General features: G+C 33.7%; 1 pseudogene; it reads right to left on the bottom strand.

The window, feature by feature from the left end:
- Positions 1 to 849: 849 nt before the first annotated feature.
- LOC149564260 (anaphase-promoting complex subunit 8-like) lies at positions 850 to 4,695 on the bottom strand (annotated as a pseudogene).
- Between the last annotated feature and the right edge of the window lie 4,995 nt (positions 4,696 to 9,690).

Raw genomic sequence — 9,690 nt, 5'->3', positions numbered from 1 at the left:
AGATTTGTTAAAAAACTAGGATTGAATTCATTTTGGATTCTGCATAATTTATTGTCAATTTTTGACATAGCTTTTACATAATTAACGTTGAAAAAACTAATTTATTGTCAAGGTAATCAATCTAAGAAAAGGTCATCTAATCTGCCAAGCTAAAAGCATTTCAAATTCCACAGAGTAACTGATTTTCATAGTTATGCTTGATGGCAATACAAGACACAGTTTGGTTGCTTCGGTGTAACAACCTCAAAAATTGGGGTAGTGCCGAATGTGTGTGTTGTGAGTTTTACATTGCTTTTGCACAGGGTTGCTTAAACCAACACCACCAAAGTGGTAGAAGATTCCATAGATGTTGTACATGTTTACTCTTCCACAGATTCATTGCTTCCCTTACCTCACCATGATTCCTTATGTAAAGGAATACTAATTTCTTAGTAAGGTTTGTCAAACATTAGGGTTATTATATTGCATATTATTTTGATAGGAAAAATGGTAATCAGTTTCTCATTCTTTTCCCCTATCTTAATATTTTAGTAGATAAGAATATAAACTAAAAGAACCATCTCTTTAATACAGTGCGTTAGTAAATTACATTTGTATGATATATTTTAGTGAAAAATGACAATTTGTTAGATTTTTCTTTGTGGGCAGGTTTTACAGGGTATGCTCCTCCACTTGGTAACAAGAATACCAAAGATAAAATTGCATTCAATCACATTGGATAAGGTTCAAAGTATTTCCAGGTATAAAGAAAATCACTTTTTCCTATTTTATTAAAAGTATTTGCAAGGTACAATAGTGCTTCAATCATTTTTTGGAAAATAATTCTATTAATTTTCTTGTTGTCAAGATTCATTTTGTAATAGCTTCATCATGGCACCCTAGATGCATGTTTCTTAAATCCTTAATATAATACTTCATGGCTTGATCAAGCATTTGCAATTTCTCATTATCATATAAATTATAAATATCAATTCACAAGCGAGCATCATCAAGACCCAAAAAAGTTGCTTTCTGATAATAGTAAAGAACATAGTTGAGCATGGATAAAATTTCACAATTTTTTTCCTAAATCATATCACATAATAGTCTATTTGATTTATATCAATAACTCATTAGTAAGCATCAACATCGACTAGAGTATTTTTAATTTCAACATATTCTTGCCCCATAAGTGCCCATGCTGAAAGGTAGTTCTTTTGATATGTAGGAGATAATTTTCACATCAAGTCAAATTGTGATATTGCTGCCAAGATTTAACTATGTAGCTTTTGAATCCAACTCATTGACTCATATTTCATGAGTAGTAATTCAATATGAATCCATCTCTCCTGAGAATAAATGGAACACTTAGTACTCATTAGATCTAGGTGATTGTCATAGAGGTGAAGCATAGGGACTTCACGAGAGGTTACTGATCCTAGTACTACTCTAGCTTGAGTGCGCTTAACTATGAAGTTTCCTCTAGATAGTTCTTTTTCATCTTTATTGCCCACATGAAATACAAAACAATCTTTTCATGCTGACCTTTGAGACGACAATAATTTCAAATTATAAAAATGGACTTAGGCCTATATATTTCAATAAAAAAATACTTTATATGCTAGGTAGAGAAGTGAATAATTCTTTTAGATATTATATGTTTGTAAAGATATCCATACTGTCAATATGATAGGCATCATACTTGAGCATATCCATATATAAGCTTTCATCTCTCTTATAATCACTTGAATTATAAAATATTGATGCTGATATGACTTGAAATATACTCTCTGAAAGGAAATATTCCTGTAACATCATATATTTTTCTAAACCTTCAATAATTTTGTGGAGTTCCAAGTAAGCACTTACAAGAACAAAAATCTTTCATCCAATAATCTTTCAACTCAAGCCTATTTAGGATACTAATATTTGTACATAAAGCCTATAGCTCAAACCAGACACTCCGACTCCATGTATATGCATTAAAAGATATCACAAGAACATCATAGGCTGATTTATCCTTCCATATTTATATAGCACAATGCCATACAAGTACATTTTGAATGCATCAAGAGTGTCATTACTCTAAGTACTAGATAATTTTTCCTCCAATCAAATGGCTAACCGAAATGAAAAGAAGTAGTTGATGTTTGATATGAGGCAGAATTCATGCAAGTGTTAATATGATTGGAATTAAATGAATTAACCCTCAAATTGCCTACAATCATTCAAGAATGAAGCCCTAGGTAGAGAATTTTCATGGGTCTACGTTAAATGTTATATCCTTTATTTTTATATCAATTTTGTAATACTTGAATAACTTAAAATCACTAAGATACACAATTTTAAAACTCACAATAATTGAATTTGATTATAAATGATGAATGTACACCTATAGGAGTGATTTATGGTGAATGATATTCAAGTTTTATAGTTAGATTTGATAGTAGAAGTAGCGTAGTAGAAATAATGTAGAGGTATATGATTTAGGGAGGTCACATGGTAGCTGAGAATAGTCCATTATGTGGTTGTAAAATCCTCCAATGTTGGAACAACCAAATATGGTCTTGACTAATCTGCACTAAGCTGCAACATAAATGCAATCCACTGGCCCATCTATGCAACATGCCTATTCTATAATGTCCCTTGCTATATCTATATATGAGCAATGTTAGTATGCTAATAGAAACCAAATTTAAATAAAGCTTCTACAAACTAAACAAAATTCATAAACTTCAAGATAGACTAAGATGAGCTCTCAATTGAAAATATGAGCCATTAATGGGCTCTCTCAATGAGAAGCTCTCTTGTTGAGTGGCTTTATCTAAATGGATAGGATGTATGCTCAATATGCTTCCAAAGGCTTCAATGGATGATTGTGGATTTTTGGTGTGGATAGATGGCTTTAGTATGGATTTGGCTCTCAAAATAGCATTATAACTTTACTTCATGGATTGTGTTATTTTGCAAAGGGGAAGGATCCAATTTATAGGCAAGAGGCTTGAGGGATTGAGGGCTAAGACGCAAGGATGGGAAAAAGCTCATGGAGGGCTCAGATTGCATGAGAAGAGAGCACATGGATTGTGCTTCCTTATAGCCAATCAAGGAGTGACACATGTCACATGGTGAGAGGATGGAGGAAAGGGGAAGGATGAGTCAAAAAGGGAGGCTCAAGGGATAAAATCTTCATAAAGACCCTCATAATGACTTGTAAGAGCAATAAAAGGGCTTGTAAGAGTCATTTATGACCTAGTGGACTTCATAAAGTTTTATGGTTGAGATATTTTGAGGGTGATGAGAGCAATTTCAACTTGGACTTGATTAAGAAGGTTTTAAGCTTGTTTAAGCTTATGCAAATGATTAGAGGATGGATTAGGATGGTTTAGGATTAGCTTAGGGATAGGCAAGTGGATGGCATTTAATGAGGGTGGGTGAAGGAGGAGATATTTGTTAACTTTGGCTTGGGTTAGTAAGTTTTAACCCATGTTTAGGGAATGTGACAAGGTTAGGAGGGGATTAGGATTAGGTTTAAAGACATCTTCTAGAAGAGTCTAGACTTTGGATGAGGATAAAGACTTTCTAGAATAGTCTAGAATTTCCTAGGATGAGGATGAAAACTTTCTAGAAGAGTCTAGAACTTCTTAGGATGAGGATAAATTAGATTTTTAGGAAATAAATAAAATTTTATTTATTTCAAGGGTTTGGGTTGAGGAGATATTTATTAAAACTTTTTTAATAAACATGAGGATTAATATTTAATCTTAATTAAATATTTTGAGTTGGGATTAGGGGTAGCAAATGATGGGATTAGCCTTTAATCAAAATTAAAGAAGGATTAGAAGATTTTGGAAGAGGTTAGTGGTCTTAAGGAAATTGGCCAAGTTTTGGGCAAAAAATAAATTTTTTATTTATTTTGGGTTTTTTGGTCAATTTATTAATTAAATAATTAATAAATAAGGAAATAATGTTTAAATAAGATTTAAACATTTTTGGGAGGGATTCCTTAATTAAATATTTTTAATTAAGATAAAGGGATTTAATGGCATAAAAATCAATTAATTAATTAATTAAATAATTAATTAATAAATGATGATGTCATCAGGACTTTTTTAGAAAATAAAAATACTTTATTTTCTAAAGGATTTTTTAGGTGTCTACAATATCTGCCCTAATTTTGTCTTTGAATCATAAATTCCATTGACTAAGGATTGTAAGATGGATCTAGTTATAACTGAATACCTTGATATTCTTTTAACAAGATAACTCTTTCCAAATGAATAACTAATAATCTCTGTTCTTTTCATCCATTTTCTTAACTCCTTATTTCCATATGAACTATATCTAATTAGTACTCTATCTCCTCTATAATGAATAAGTGATATTTTGTGTTTAGAACTAGTTCTATTATGATTTGGTGTTCTCTCCATCCAATGTAAATATTCTTTCTTCCTTATTACTCATGATTCACATTTTGAATGGATATACTAATGTTAATCTATCCCTTTATCTACACAACCGACTTGTTCACTACACTATAACAAGATTCCTAACTCCTTTTGTATTAAATCCAAGTTGCATATATATGTATACTGATCTATCCATTCCAAGATGTGTAAAACTTTCTTATTGCTAAGTCACCGTAGACTGGATTTGAATTGATTGCTGATTAGATTCATATCTGTTGAATTGGTCTTTAGCAGTTGATTGACCATTCATTGGAAACTGGTCTCAGATTCATTGGATGTCTAATATTGGAGTTTTCTTTTGAAATTAATCACTAGATATAATGTTCATCATCGGTTCAATAGGTATCTCTGATATTGTCTTTGATTATCACTTCACACTAATATCATTGTGATATTAACTAAGTAAGCCCACAAGATTTAGGTAATTATGACTTCCCTTTTCCCATATCAAAGCCTTTGATCACTATACTTATTCAATTGTTATCATCAAATCTCTACTTGCTGAATGTATACACTGTTCAGCTCTCTTCCATCAATTATATACTGTTCAATATCTGCTAATCTCTGTCACATCTTTTACGTCTGGGTCTTCACTATAAATCACGCCCTCTTGAATATTTTTGTCATTGCTAATGAGTGTATCCTACTATTGAATTCCCATGTATAATTCATTAGCATTTCTCCATCTCAGTCCAATGTCTTGTTACGCCTCTTGGACTCCATACGCAGGTCTTGGAAATGATTGTAATCTACACCGAAACAACACTTTTCTAATATCTCTTTGTAATCGCTATTGGTTGGAAATTAACATTTTTGTCTTTGCTTAATATCCCTGCATACAAACAAAAATATCACTACAACTTACAAGATAGGAAAACTAAACATTGTAGATAAAATGAAATTCCACCACTATAGCATAAACACACTACTATGTTAAAAATATAATATACAATTGTGATATTTCTATTAGGATTTAACCTTTTTTTGAGTCAAACTCATTGACCCATGTTTCATGAGTAGTGATTCACACGAATCCATATCTCATGAGAATAAATGGAGCACTTAGTACTTATTAGATCTAGATAATGTTCACAAAGGTGAAGCCCTATGATTTCCTAGGAGGTCACCCATCCCAGTATTACTCCAGATTGAGCGCTCTTAACTACAAAGTTTCCTCCATGGTTAAATCTGCTCTTCTTGCAACCGTATTTACAAAACCTTCAACAAGTGTTTTCCTTATGAACTATTCATTAGAAATCCCCTTAGGCTCATCAACTGATAAGATAAGAAGACACACTTTATCAAGATGGAGAATGGTAAGCCCTTTAACAATATACAATATAGAGAAGAAGACTAAATATATCATCCTGTAAAGGGAGTAGGTGCTATGTTCCAAATTTCTTTTGGTGTCAAAGAATGTTTTATTCAAGTTAGTGGTATTGCAACTTGAAAATATTATTTTCCTTTATCAAGATTATATGTATAACCTGGGCATATTTTGGATTCTCTTTAGCTGATGTTCTCTAATGTCAATCCTTAGATTCAATAAATGTAGTTTTCCAATAGGATCTACATGAAATAAGGCCTTTAACTCATCTATTAGGATGTAAAAAAACTATATTTTGTTTTCCTAAACTTTTTAGGAAACATGTATTAAATGACAAGAAAGTGACAGTAACAGTCACAAGGAAGGGTTTAGACAGTCATAGGGAAGGATTTAGATAGTCACAATGATGATAAAGAGGCTTTGTCCATAGTTAAAGGGTGTGTTGGAAATGAAAGTAATTCAAAGATGGGGAAAAAATGTCCTTCAGATGGTGGATGTATTGGTTAAGGCAAGAATTTCCAAGGAGGTCAAACAAAACAAAGAGTTGCAGAGAATCAATCGGACTATTATAGGAAAAAATCACAAGTTAATTTTGTTTTGTTTGATTAAGAAGTTGTATTTGATGACTTGGATATGCATGAAGGGTGTGGGAAAAGTTAGAGAAGAGTTTAGGAAGTGTCTAAGTGCATGGGTGGAAGTTAATACAAGGATCAAGAGGTATTAAGTGGTTGTCTTTTTGTTGATTGTCACTAAAATAGTGAGTAGGCTATACTGGTCAAGAAGCAAAGTAAGGTGAGTTGTATATGTCTTAGTCAGCCAAGATAGATACAAGTATCCTCCATGGTGAAAAGGAGTTTCACATAGCCATAGTACAAGTCAATTGTAAGGGTTTACCCAAGCAAGAATTTGGTAATAAGTGAATTAAAAAGGGTTATGTGTGGATAATCATGAGCAATTGTATGCAATCAGAGTTTCAAGGTGTTATGAGATCAGGGATTGAACTTGTAATCAAAACCAAAAGGAGTGTTTTATTTGTCTAGGGAGAGGCCACAATGTGATAGTGTGTGTCTAAAATTTAGGATTTGGGGTTGGAATCCAAAAGTGTATTGTGGACTATCATGCTGACAAGATTAGGACATTGAAGAAATATAAAACTCTCAATTTCTGCAATTCTATTTACCTTGGAAGTCTTAATTGATTGATCTAACATATATATGAGTTAGAAGAGTTTCTTTTATCCATTTTAAAACTATTTTGAGTGAGTTTTAGATTTAATAGGTGTGAAAAACTAGTGTATGGATCTACAAACAACGGGCAATAAGAAATACTCTTAATTCTGCATTCTCTTTATTTTGGAAGTTTGTATTGACTAAATTAGAGATCAATACGAGTTGTTAGAGTTCCTCACTCATTTGAGGTGTTACTCGATGCCATCTAGATTGTGTTAAAGATCATTGGTTGCACCAGTTGCTGATTGACCTAATGTTCTCTGTTTATACTTGTGACTGCAGTAGAGTTTTAGGAATGGGGGTCATTCCATGAATAGTTTAAAGGCCTTGTATTCATGGAATGACAAATTCTAATTTGTATTGTTAATTTACTAACCGTGCACATGCAGACTTATGGGAATAGGAGTGATCACAAGAAAGGTGTAGTTTGAAGGGATAATGAGATTGAAAGCCGGATACAGCAAAGAATGATCTTCCCAAGTTTGGAGTAGATTTTTTTGTTTGAAAACATATAAATATATTGAATGGAGTGTGGCCCGATCATCATTTGAGTACAGGGTGGTGTAGAGATCTAGGTTTTGAGAAGGCCTATGGAATGAGGGTTTGGAGCTGAGAAGAGCCAAAGTTATCAAGTATGCAACATGATTAATAAGGAAAAGTACTATGTACTTGAGCTCAGTTTATAGGAGTATGGTATTGTCTTAAAAGCCTCTGTGTCCAAGTTAGTTGGGTGTCTATGAAACCAATCAGTATTTAGGGATATTGTGACAGACCTAAACAAGAAATAGGCTTGAAGGATTTGAAAGTTGTTAGACACAAGTGTCAAGAACCTCTAAAATTAGAAACTCTTATTGTGTTTTGAAAGCCATCAATCTTCCCTCTGCATCACTCACAAAAGTAGAAGAATGATCAATACAAGATCAAGGATGGATGGTGAGTTATTGATAAGATGTCAGGCCTAGTGGAAGGAGAGTATTACTTGAAAATTAAGATGTCCCAAGGTCTTGAGACTATGGGTATGGGTCTAGGATGATCCAATTAAAGGAGACAATAAGTGTTGTTATAAAACAAATTAAGGAAGAGATAGTTTCATAATGGAGATTTATTCTGATCTACTGGCCTCTACATAAAAAATGATTCCACACCATTTTGAATGTAATTTAAAGGTCTTTCATGATCAATATTGAAATGCTAATCCATTTATTTAAAATTGTCTTAAAACCCTCCAATTTAAGGGGCTAAGAGAATACTTATTGATAACTCTCTAGAAATTGGGAGATTTTTGAAGGCTCTTTTAAATTCTTCTAGTCTCTATTTGGATGTTTGTTTCCATTAACAAAAAATGGATGCGCTAGGCAGGCTGTTGTGTGAGTATTCATTGTTAGTGATAGTTTATTGTAATATTTTGATTAATTATTGATACGTATGGAGGTACCAAAGGGTTCATGAGACTGAATTAGTATGTAGTGAGTTTGAAAATTCCCTCTATTATTGCTTGGCAATAAATTTGAGTTTCTTTAAATCTCTAATTTATAGAAATAGTATCCAAAATATCACATGCAATAACAGTTGCAGTTAGGGGGTTTTACTTTTATTAAGTGTAGGGACATCTTAGTTTGTATTAATTTCAATGTTATATAATTTCTATTTTAATTTATTAGCTGATAGGCTTTCCCATTGAGGTTGCCTGCAATCTAAATTTGTCTCACACCATTAAACCTTTCCCTGCATACCATTTTTCAATCATCAATAAAAAATTTTCACATCAACTAATTTTGGGTGGTTGGTGAGTGTAGGCAGAGTGGGTGAGTAGAGAAAGTGCATTCTCCACTCACCCACTGAACTGGATTGCAATGGGATGCCAATGCTTTTTAATTCTTATTAAGGTTGAATTGTCCTTATTTCATGGTAACAATGTTTTTATTTTGTGAGATTATCAACCCTTCAATGATGGGTTACTAGTGTAATTTTTGGATCAGTGTCTTGCTTAGTCGACTTGGTGAGCTAACGAAGTGAGCTGACATGGTGAGTGGGCTTAGAGAAGCAACTCAATGGGACAACTTGGCAAGCACACATAGCAAGCCAACTTGCTGAGGCAAGGTGGTAAAACCACTGGGTGAGTCAACATGGTGAGCTAACTTAAAGAGTTAACTCGTTGACGTGACTCAGTGGGGGTGACTTGGTGGGTTGACCCGGAGAGTTGACCTAGGGGGAAAACTTGGTGAGCAAACTTAAAGAGTCGACTTGGTGAGCATACTTGAATTGTCAGCTTGGTGAGCTGACTATGGGAGTCAGCCTGGCAAGCTAATATGGCGAGTCGACTTAAAGTGGCGACTTGGTGGTGCAAGTTGGTGAGCTGACTTATTGAGGCCACTTGGTGAGGTGACTTCGCGAAGTGACTTGGTGAGCTGACTTGCTGAGTGTACTTAAAGACTGACCTTGATGAGGTGCTTTGGTTGGGTGACTTGATGAGAAAACCTAAAGTGTCAACTTGATGAGCGTACTTGAACAGATGACTTGGTGACATGACTTGGTGGGGTGACTTTGTTAGCTAACTTGGTGAGCTAAACTAGCGAGCATACTGGAAAAGTCGACTGGGTGTGCCAACCAAGTGAGTTTACATGGTGAGCGGGCTTAGAGAAGCAACTCTATGGTTCAACTTTGCAAGCACACTAAGCGAGCCCACTTG

This window comes from Cupressus sempervirens, chromosome 4 (assembly GCF_028749045.1).
Source record: "Cupressus sempervirens isolate cs-2001-9-10 chromosome 4, ASM2874904v1, whole genome shotgun sequence".
NCBI classification, from domain to species: Eukaryota; Viridiplantae; Streptophyta; class Pinopsida; order Cupressales; family Cupressaceae; genus Cupressus; species Cupressus sempervirens.
This window is presented reverse-complemented; position numbering and strand designations above follow the sequence as displayed.